The following is an 11,478-nucleotide window of genomic DNA, read 5'->3' on the forward strand; positions in this document are numbered from 1 at the left end:
GGTAGCCTTGCCTATTTTTGTTCCATTCTTTCCCTTCTTCCTTCCTAATGACACATATGCCACAACCCCATGATGCTCCTACAAATCCTCTGTCATTGTGGGTTCCACTGTTTGGCTAGCGGGACAGCATCAGAGCTGGCAGCTATTGCCCCAGGGCTGTGAGGTTTGCCTTGATCAACTGTAGCTATCCATTTCTAGCCAGGGCACAGAGGGGCATCCAGAAATCCAGTTACTTTCTGCTCCTCCTCCTCCCCTGTACTTAACCATATTATCCCCAAGTCATGAGAGTCACAAATTACCCATCCTCTCTGCATGCCTCTGGGCCTCAGGCTGTATACCATGGGCCGGATCATCAGCTGATGTAAATCAGCACAGCTCCATTGACTTCAAAGGCGCTATCCCAATTTATACCAGTGAAGGATCTAGCCCCATCTGCCTTCTAGAGACTATGGCAGTCCTTAGCTGATCAAGGCAGGTCTCCTGGGTTGCTAGACCTTGCCCCCTCCTTCACCCTTTAATTAAATAAACTTGTGATACTGGTAGGGGTAGGGGAAAGATGCCACTATAAACAAGTACGTACATCTCACACACTGCCCTCTATGTTAAGCCGGCTTCACACCACAAAGGTGCCCTGCCAAACTTGAGTGCGCTGGCAAGACAGGTTGGCAGAGCTGTTAGTCTTCGTACAGCCATCCTGGGAATCAGCAAGGCCACCATGGTATGTAATCACTGGCGGGAAAGACTGCTTTTTGCCAGCCAAAAATGAGAGCGACATGAAAAGAATGCGTTCCGGAACAGTGCTATTGTGGTGAGAGTACATGCAACGTATGCTATGACACCTCTTAGCATGCAGGGGCTACGCAGAGCTCTGCCACTCACCCAGCACAGAACCGCAGCGTCTTAAGGTCAATAACTCAAAGCCTCCTTATCTAACGGTGCCCGCTGGGAAGGGTCACTACCTACCCAGGAGCCACAGTCCCCTCTCCAGCTTTGCTTCCCATCTCCTGTGCATTCCAGGGACAGCCAGCAGCGTCCCCTCAAGGGGAAGGTTTGGATGGATTGCCACTCCCACACAGGTCATATACATGACCTTGTGCCAAAAATGACATTTATGGGCCTGTAAAATGTTAATTAGGCTCATGATGGTCCTGGAAGCTGAAGGCTTGTCATTTTCATGGCAGCGCTGAGATTTTAATGCTGGGGTGTGACACAGATGTAAGTGACAGGGCATGCATTCTCTCTTCTTCACACTGGTCAGATGGAAGGCTTTGTTCTAAAATAATAGAGAAAGAAGTGCAGGCTTCCAAAAACTGATCCTGCTGCCTCTTCCCGTGCAGATGTATAACCTTAGAGGTCTGTGGGATGTACCCACACTAGTTAGACATGCCTGTATGTGCACCCCTAAATAGATACCTGCACCCGCAGTCATCAGGGCTGTTGCTGGAGTCACACATACAATCACACACATACTTGCACTTCTGCACGCCTGATGCCAGAGCCTCAGCTCACCAGAGCTCCACACTGATAGCAGCTAAGGGTCTGGTCAGTGTAGTCCCACTCCTCTGCTACCAGAGTGATGCCCCCCACACACACACACACAAATGCTGACAAACACGCTCCCCTAGACAACACTCTTCTGTACATTCACATGCTGGTTCCCTGTGCGACATCTGGGGGAACTGGCCTCTCAGGCTGAAGGTTGGCTGGTCTGATTAGGGGGATTTAGACTAGGAAATGAAGTGGGAGTGGAGAGTTTGCTTCATGAGGAAGATAATCCTAAAGGTCAAATTGTAATAGAGGAAAAGGAGATGAAGCAATTTGCCAGGAAGTAGCAAATAACCTCTTAGATGCTAGGAGATGGACGAAACTAGCCCTGCAGAGCCGTGGTGGGGTCAATCACATGGCTGGACCATTCGGATGTAATCTATTTAAAAGTGACAGAGAAGGGGGAAAGAAAGGGGTAGCACTTTGCAGTGAAAGCCTTTGCACGCTGTGACCCCTGGAGTGAAATAACCAGCAGACCCTGAAGGACAGGACAAAAAGCAAAGTTTAATGGCTAAGGTTAGACACACATCATAAAGGGGGAGGGGAGGAAAGAAGAATCAGAGTTAGCATCAGCTACAAAACGTGCACAGCAGAAAAAAGCAATCAATAAATTCCTGCCTAATCACATAACATCAATGGCAAAGTCCCAGCACTTAGTAGTCATGGAGGATTTTAATTATAGTTCCCACGTATCTGCTGGGAAACACACAAGATTGAACACCAGCCAGCAGTGAACTTTCTCAAACGGGTTCAGTACCATTTTCTGATTCAAAGAGACCAAGTGGGTTGATGGCTTAGGGAACCAGTAATGAGATATGAAGTCTTTCACCTCAAGGTCACTTTCTAGTGACCCACAGTTATTACCACCAGATTGCTGTTCACGGCCTGTGTGAAATGACGGGGGGAACATGGACCAGTTCCTAGTGGACAAGCGTCTGTCTCACAGAACACACCTCCACAACCAGCACTGATTGGCCCCCTGCTTGACAGCCTCAGCAGAGCGGCCAAGGAGTGAACAGGCCACCGAGGCTGAACTCCCCTCTCTCCCCTAGAGGTGGTCTCTGTAAGTCAGAATTGAGGCAAGGGGTATGATACACCTGCCCTTCTCCTGCCTGTGCTGAAGCCGTTTGGGGATCAACAGAGACCCTGGGGAGACATCAGCCCAGCAACTTGCATGGCGGCTAAAATCATTTACAAACCCAGGCGCTCTTGGAAAGGCTTTTGAAGGAGAGCAGTTCCATCCGCAGCGAGAAAGAGGATTAGGAAGGACTGTCCCCTTTAAGAAAAGAAGAAAAACCCCATTCAGAAGGCTCTCCCAGCTGACGCACAATGGAATTCCATCTCCTTGCCTTGCACAGAAATGATAATTAGAGGTTCAGCAAACAGGAGAGAAAGAAAACTGCTCCTTGCCCTCCCCCGGTCGCATGACTTGTGTCACACGAGGTGAGGTGGCGGATGTGCTGTGCGGGGCCCAATTAGCTTTTTAACCCTTTCCTTTCCCTCCTGGGGCTACTCTCGGGGAGGCCCTTCCCCCACACTGTGAGCAAGTTCAAGCTGTTTGCATTATTAGCTGGGCTGTCTCGTGCTGGTGTCTCAATGTTGCACCTGTTTGTTCAAAGATCACATCTAGACAGAGCTATTTGGATCCATCCCATCTACATTTCCCAGCAGTCGGTATTTCTCATAATCTTCCCGGCCGCAGCCTGGAGGTTTATCAAAGGGGGTGGCCATGTGCATGTGGTGTGGCGGGTGAGGAAATACTTGATGAAAACTGCTTCCTATTCAGATGCTCTGTCCATTCTGCTTTACTGGACTTTTTCTCCTTCGGGGGCAATTCTTCTCTTCCCTACCTGTTTTTGCACACGCTGCCACATCCTCTTTGTAGACTGCAGAACAGACTTTACCAGGGACAGTTCATTTGCAAAGCCCAGCAGCATGGGGCCTTTCCAGCCCCAGAGCCCCACTGGTTATAGAAGGGATTGTGCAGCTCCACGTATCCACAACGCCTTCAGATCTTCATTTTGGTTTTCTTTTCCAAAGGAAGTAGGACCATTCAAAGCAAGAGCCACATGCTGTGGTCAGAGCTCTGCTTGAGCATCTCAGCTGCTCTTCGCTACCAATTATAACACCTCTCTTGAATCCAGTGTTCCCTCTGACCCACAGAGAACCTAGCATGATGCCGCTGCTTATAACCAAACACTATTGACATCAGAAATGCTGAATCCTGACACCAAGATTAGGGGAGATTTGGGGCATCTTAAAGGAATTCCACAGCACTTTGAGCATTCTTTGGGACCGGGGGGTTGTGTGCATGTGGGGTTTGTTTGTTGACATGTCCTTTCAAGCATTTTTTAAAAGCCAGGACCTTGCACTGGGTCCTCAGTAAGTAGGGAGCTGGGTGTGCTGTGCTAATGCACCTCGATGCTTTGTTTGTTGGTGACTTCCACCCATCATTTCATGCACCATTCTGCACTGCAAATGCCATCTAGATTGGTACAGCTCAGCCAATGCCCCTCACCCCTGACCTGCAGTCCCCCACTATCCCAGCCCTGGGCATCCCACACAGCTCTGCCAGTGCCCCTCACCCCTGACCTGCAGTCCCCCGCTATCCCAGCCCTGGGCATCCCACACAGCTCTGCCAGTGCCCCTCACCCCTGACCTGCAGCCCCCGCACTATCCCAGCCCTGGGCTCCCCTCACACAGCTCCGCCCAGGCCTCTCACCCCGACCTCTGTTACTTCAGTCAAATGCAAGTTCAAACACTTTCCAAGCATGTCAAGTTTGCACAGTACACTGGACATATCTTCTGTGTCTTTTTCAGCAACAGGTACGCTGTTGGCTCTTAACAAATACTAAGTACTAATGACATCAATCTCTGTCTAGATGAGGTGTCACAGCAGCAGCAGCGCCCATTAGCGTAGGGCATTTTCACACACATGGCCATTTAGCATTATTATCCATTCGGGATCCCGAGGCAGGCTACCCTGTTTGGAGATGCTAGTTCTGCCTGGTAGCAGCTCCAGGATTCATCATCAGGCCAAATTTCATGGAGGCTTTTTGATTTTGTCACTAGAGGCAAAGATGAGCTAGCCCTGAAGCCAGGTGTCCATGTGTGCAAGTCAAATAGTCCCCTCACTCAGGCTCCCAATCTCAGTCATGCAGCGTTTGAGAGGGTAGGGCCCTTTGGTTCAGCTAGGAGAGTTCACAGATGACAGATCAATGCCAGTGCAATTGTGATGTGAGCAACACTGTAGGGCTTGGTTTTGTGCAGCCTCCCCCCAGCCCTCGGCCCCCGTTGCCCCGCGCCTTCCCTTTAACAGGGCTGATGATATTCCTGCTCTCAGAAAGGTGGTACCAAGACTGCTCCATATGCAAAAAAGAGTCTGATCCAAAACCCACTAAACTCAATGGGGAATCTTACCACTGACTTCACTGGACATTGGTTCACGTAAGGCGGGAGCCAGAGACCAGTGTGTAAGGGAAACATGGAGCAGGATGTGCTTCTCCCTTCCCATCGACCGTCAATCAAGCACAGGGAGTGAAAGGCTGGCCATGCTGAGCAGTGCTGCAGGGAGCTGCTCCAGCCACGGTTGTGTTTTAATCCATTTACACTCATGTCGGTGTCTTCAGCAGAACTCCAGGGTCCCCAGTCCAGGCTGTGCCGTGTTTCCAAATCGGAGTCAGGATTGGCAAGTGTCATGCTGAGAGAACGAGGTCTAACAGTGGAATCCAACAGCACATGGTCAGAATGGGAGCCAGGTCCTTAGCCTGGGAGCTTTGTTTGTCAGACTCCCCCAACAGTGACACTAGGTCTGTAAGAAAGTACAGGTGCGAATCCTTTCAGTTCACACAGTTCGTACATGCTGAGCAGCTGTGTGGCCTTGTTCTTGGCCTCTGGTGACAAGAGGACCCCATGAGGTTGTTGTGTCAAAGGGCCAGCAAGTTCCATGGGATTCATGTCACTCAGCAAAACTTGGATTGACCAAATACACCCGACTTTAATGATTTCTGACTCCTCCTTGTACACATGTTTCACAGGACGGTTACATTTGCACTGTATCAAATACACTGGGTATAGGAAAGGAAGGGACCATTCTCCCCACCCCCACTCCCCCAGGCTGCCATTAAGTCTGTTTGCCTGTGATTCCTTCCAGCTGACAGAGCCAGTCTGTTAGCAGTTAAGTTAAACAGAGCTTGTCCTGTAATAACCCCGTTGAGGCTGCTAATTGGTACCAGCACCTAGTTGATGCCTTGTCCTAGCCTCTGGCTGGGAGTTAGCTGTGCGGAGCTCCAGCACTGAGAGTTCAGCTGTAGCCCCTGCTCCAGTCACCTAGCTAAGGGGCCCATACCTCACTGTTGTCACTTCTGCGCCTCCTCCCACGTTTTACTCTGGAATAGGGCCTTTTACTTCAGAGCAGGCATGGGGCGGGGGGGAATAAAAATCCTGATTATAGAAAGCAACTGTCCTGGTCCGTGTTCCCCCACTGCTAGAGTTAAAGACAGAAGTGTCTCTTTCTGCTCGAACCAGCCACAAAGTCATCGTGAACCTCTTCTTATGACATGACAGTGCGTTGCCAGGTACATGATGGTGACATCACAGCCTCACAGCAGCATATGGCTTCACTGCAGGGAGACATTAAATTGCAGTTATACAGCATTGTACGTACATTAGCCCAATAAGAGAGGCTGTGAAGAGGGCTGCCTCTGCTGAAACACTGAGAGGACTGGAACTTTGAAATACACTTTGTTCACTAAGAATGCATAGCACTCGTACAGCATTGGGCATTATGACTTGTTAGGGACAGGCAAATAACCAAAAATGGGTCCCGGGGATATTCACCCAGTCCATTTGGGAAGTGTTCTTGTATCACACTGGCAAAGTAGATGTTACAGCCCATTCTACAGGCCGGCCCACCACAGGATAAAAACCTAGTACTCCTAACAGAGTTATTCCTGTAGCTCAAGTAGCAGCATTGTCTTTTTTGACCCTGGAGGTCTTGAGTTCAAACCCGGCTGATGACCCATCCAGGTGTGATTATATTTACCCTCTTTGCATTCATTTTCCAAAAGGATTTGAGAAATTGAATTTACTGGCATAAATGTTGGCAGGACTCACATTTCAGAGTTGCGTGTGCCAGCATTCACAGAAACTTAATTTTGAAAAGTGCTCACACAAGTACTCACGGCACAAGGGCTTGTTTGCGCACCCACTCAGGGAACAGAAACAATACCACAGGACTTACATGACGAGTCACCGCAAAGCAGCACGTGTGGAATTTCAAATATTTGCCATCAGTCAAGTGAAAAATTTCAAAAAAGGTATTTATCACATCAACTAAATCAACAAACAAATTCAGGGAGATCACACCTACCTGTGAATATTCTGCAGATTGACAAAAGGGGTGGAATCTGTCTGACAAATTATCCATTGTTAAATATTTACTCAACTGCAGTTATTATTGATCTTTTGTTGCACATTTCCTAAGCGATTAACTAATTAATCAATGTCATTATCCCTGTTTTACAGGTGGGAGAATGGGCTGGTGTTCAGAGGTGCTGAATATTGCTGCTCCCAGGGATATTACTGGAGTTGTGAGTGCTTAGAACCTCTGAGAATCAGGACCCTTTAGTGGTCTCAAGTTGGGCACTGAAAGCACCTAAAATTAGAGACCACTTATGAAAGTTTGGCTCTAAGGCCAAGAGTCACAAAGGTATTTCAGCGCCTAACTTCCATTGAAATCAGTAGAAGTTAGGAGCCTAAGTACCTTTGTGGTATCTGGGCTTAAATGACTCGGTCAAAGTCACCCATAGACTCCAGAGCAAAACTTGGATTAGATTGCAGAAGTTCTTGGCGCTCAAGTTTGATCCTCTAGGCAACGCTGCTTCTCTCTGACGAGCCTGCTATTTGGTAAAGCTCCCCTGCAGCATGAAAGTCTTTCAGGAGGGCTCCCAAACAATAAAGAAATAACCTATTTGGCATCCTTCACTATATGCCTTCTGTGCACACGCAGGGCAGTGTTCTCCTGGTGAAGCCCTCAAACCCCCAAACACACACAGGAGCCTCACCTGACCTGACGCAGGTGCCATTAACCCTTGGGTACTGAGTCCTGACACTCACTAACCACTCCTCACATAGGATCCACTTCAGAGGGATGGGGATAGGAAATCCACAAATCAACAGCAGACCATTCTCCTGGAGCCCACTGAGGCAGTGTGGCCCCAAAGGCCAAAGGGCAAGTGCATTCCACTGCCTGAGAAATGCACTATCCAATAGTCCCTCTGCAGGGAAGTGGGCCACACCAACACACACAGTGTGGGAGAACAGGTATCGAATACAATTGCCCTGATCCCAGGAAATATGCTAATGCAGACACACTCTGGGGTCCTGGACAGTAACAGAGAAGGGGTGCTGGAATCCCCACTGGGACCCCATTACAGGAGGGGATTCTCTTTCTTTTGCTCTTTACAGAGTTACAACCTTGAAACCCTTTTGTGGAGACAGTAACGTCCTCTGAGCTTATTTACCACAGTCTCCTCCTCCTAGTTAAGATTTGACCCAGCCTCCCAGGGCTTCTTTGCTTGTTTGTTATGGAGCTACCCATGGTTTGTACCACACAGCTAATTCTCCTTACAAACACACAGCTTCCTGTCCTGCACTGTATCCTCCAAAACATCCCATACGATCATGCAATCATTCAGCCCAGACCTGAAAATCTCTGCACTTGCTTCCTCTGCAGGGATATTAATTAGCCTGGGAGGGTGGGGAACAGTTCAGAGGGGCAGAATTCACCTTGGTAGTGTTCTTAACCAAACTATCCCCCATCCTCAGCACTGCTACATATCAAGGTGGGGGTCTGGCTACCCCCCTCCATCCCAGTGGTACCTGCATTTCCATGGCATTGCGCATATAGAATCTGCAATGTGCTGTGGGATGAAAGAGGCTCTAGCAATAGAAATTGAATAGTGATTGTGATTATCTACTTGATTTGTTAATTTGAGGGAATTACATGAGGAGGGAACCTTCTTTAATCAGGGAAGAGGGTCTGTAATCTTAGTTGAGATGCATCAGCCCCAGGAGGGAGATGGACCAAAGCTGATGTCTATGTCCTTAAGTGATGTAAGAACCTTATTGTGTGGTTGGAGTGGTGGGGGTGTGAATTGCCCACCAGGTGAGCCCCACCCGGAAGGACCAGCTCCATTTAGAAGTGAGCGGATGCACTGGTAGTTGGAGAGAAATAAATTGCAAGGGGTTTTCAGGCTGCTGCAAGTCTGGGTACTTAGTAGCTGGGGATTGAAATATGACTGGGCTGGCAGAGTAGAGGTTAGGCAGTCAAAGTACTGAACAGGAGCAGAAAGGATCTGAAAGCCAGATGGTTCTCATGAGAGGTTAATTTCCTTAGTGTGAAGGATAAAAGAGGAGGAGGGGCTGAAGTGGTTCCTAGTGTCTGAAGAGGGGAAAGCCCAGTGAAAAGTACTTGGGGAGGGGAGAAAGCCACCAGCACTCCCCCTTTCAGTGTGGCCCTACAACTCAGCATGTCCTCCAGCCATCCCAAGTCTTTCTACATGACCCTGCAGCAGGGCAATAAGAGTAAATTCCAAGGTCTCTGCTGAGCTGAAGGCCGGGCTAGGTCTCTGCTCCAAGCACTGTGGCTAGGCCAGAGTGGGAGAGGAAGGGGAGCCCTGGATGGGTGAAAGGAAGGGCCAGGAAATGGGTAAGGAGGGGTGCTGTCTGCAACCCACAGGATGGCAAACTGTACCCAGGTGTGGGCTGCTGGGTGATGTTGGCCCTGGATCCCCCAGACCACCGTGAGTCCCAGCATGGTGGTTATTTATCTGCCAGCAGTGTGTTGCCTCACCCCGTGGAGATGAGAAAGGGAGGGAGACTGGGTTTGTCAGTAATGGGAAGAGTGCGCTCTGGAGCCCCAGACGAGCAGCTCACTGTCAGTCTAGTGCATCCTCCTATGCATGGGGAATCCTTAAAAGAGACAATGCTTCCTGGGCCAGGAGCTGAAAGAGCAGATGGCATCCCTGGGCCACCTCTAGACCATTTCTATTATGCTAGCATTGGTGTGACAGCCCTTTTCCTCTTAGGCACACCAGGGGCACATGAATGGGGAAGGGGACACATGCTAACCACACCACTCCAGTCAGCCTTTCCATCTGCCACAGTAAGGGCACCATGGCTGCCTCCATCCTGCATGCAGCTGGGGTGTTGTCATGAAGCCAGGAGTTTAGTCATGGTACTTTCCTAGGTTCCACCCACTAAACACCAAAAAGGGATTATCTGCAAAATCCCATCACCCCTCTTCTTTCTTGTGCACTCTGATGAGCAGTGAACCAGCTGACAATGGTGACCTTCCAGTACCATCATTAGAAACCAGAGTTAACATCTCACTGCAGTAAATACAGGGTAGTTCATGCTTCTTGCTGCTTTTGTTTCAAGCTGTCTGCAGACTCACTCCTTTTAGTTCTATCAGTTCACATTTTTAAAGTTATAGCAACCATAAAGGGGGGAAGAGACTGAGGTTGCTTCTTTTATGGAAACCTAGATTTTGGAGCACAAGATGACAGCCTCGAGGTGAAAATAACAGCTCACCAAGCCACAGCAAGCTGGCCAGGTTCTGCCCCTGCAGGAAGCAGCGGGAAGGGGGCTGTGAGCAGTGACAGGCCCTAAATCTGAGGTGTGCAGTGGAAGAAGAGCTGCATGGCCATCAGAGAGGCCTGCGAGGGGAACAATGGGGTGGGGAGAAGCAATGAGTTTGGAACTGCCTTGGGCACTGCGTGGCTTCAGACCGGTCCTATGAACTGGCAAACTTCCCCAGAAAGACCTGAACCAGATGCTGATCTGACCACTTGACATCCAGAGGAACTTGAAGAGTGAGTCAGAAGATGGTTCCAAGCCATCAACTTCCACCAACCACCAGAGGAAAGAACGGTACTCGATCCCAAACCTGCTGAGGCTGATGGACAAACATCACTCATTCCTCTCTGAATTAGTTAAAAGTATAAAAGGGGATGTGAGGACATGGAAGAAGCAGGAAATAGCAATAAATATGCATGCGTGACATCCTGCATACACAGTACAGCTGCTTGAATTATTCTTTGTGAACAGTTTGGCAAACTTAACTCCTTTTTCAAACCAGTTCTACCCATTTGCTATTTATAATTACCTGGTGGGAAGTTTGTGAAGGGATTTCAGCCCACGGATTCCCACGTGTACTGTTCATAGACAGATTACTGGAGGAATAGCACCTGTCTAGCCATTTGTGGCTCTCATTGCTACAGTATCAGCCTGCCTCCTTAGTATTCATGCACTTATCTTCATATACCCCCTAGCAGGGTAGGAGTGGATTATTATTCCCTTTGTACTGACAGGGAACCTGTGACATAGAGATTGTGACTGGTCCAAGATCATGCAGAGAGTTTGTGCTAGAGCTGGGAATTGAACTCAGAGCTGTTGAATCCCAGGCCAGTGTCTTTAATCACAATACCATCTTTCTGAATTCATTATTTGAGCTGTCACCTAAGTCACGTGGTATTGTTTCTGTTCTCTGATTGGCGGTCCTAAAGTACTTCCTCTAGTGAATGTTTCTATGAATGCATCTCTGCAATAGGACCCGTCTTCACTTCTGATGAACAAAACTTCTCCTGCATTAATGCTGATGGACAGAGAATGAGAGAGCTATGAAGGTGGCTCAAACAAAATTCAATTCCAAATTTGAGAAAATTACGATTCTTATGGCTGATTATTACAGCAGTACATAGAGGCCTCCACTGAGATTGGGGCCCGAGAGTATTATGTTCAATACATACATGTGGCAAGAGACCATCCCTGCCAAGAGCTTACAACCTTGGCAAGATAGATACAAGTTGGGAGAAAGATACTATTTTCCCTGTGTTACAGAGGGGAAGCTGAAGAACAGAGAGATTAATC

General features: G+C 48.7%; 1 long non-coding RNA gene across 1 annotated transcript; it reads right to left on the reverse strand.

The window, feature by feature from the left end:
* Positions 1-4,245: 4,245 nt before the first annotated feature.
* LOC122465148 lies at positions 4,246-8,473 on the reverse strand. Its single transcript, XR_006289758.1, has 3 exons — positions 8,428-8,473; positions 6,917-6,953; positions 4,246-6,167 (listed from the first exon to the last, which is right to left on the reverse strand). It is a non-coding gene; the product is annotated as an uncharacterized LOC122465148 (long non-coding RNA).
* Between the last annotated feature and the right edge of the window lie 3,005 nt (positions 8,474-11,478).

The sequence above is a fragment of the Chelonia mydas genome, chromosome 3 (genome assembly GCF_015237465.2).
Source record: "Chelonia mydas isolate rCheMyd1 chromosome 3, rCheMyd1.pri.v2, whole genome shotgun sequence".
Taxonomy (NCBI): Eukaryota; Metazoa; Chordata; order Testudines; family Cheloniidae; genus Chelonia; species Chelonia mydas.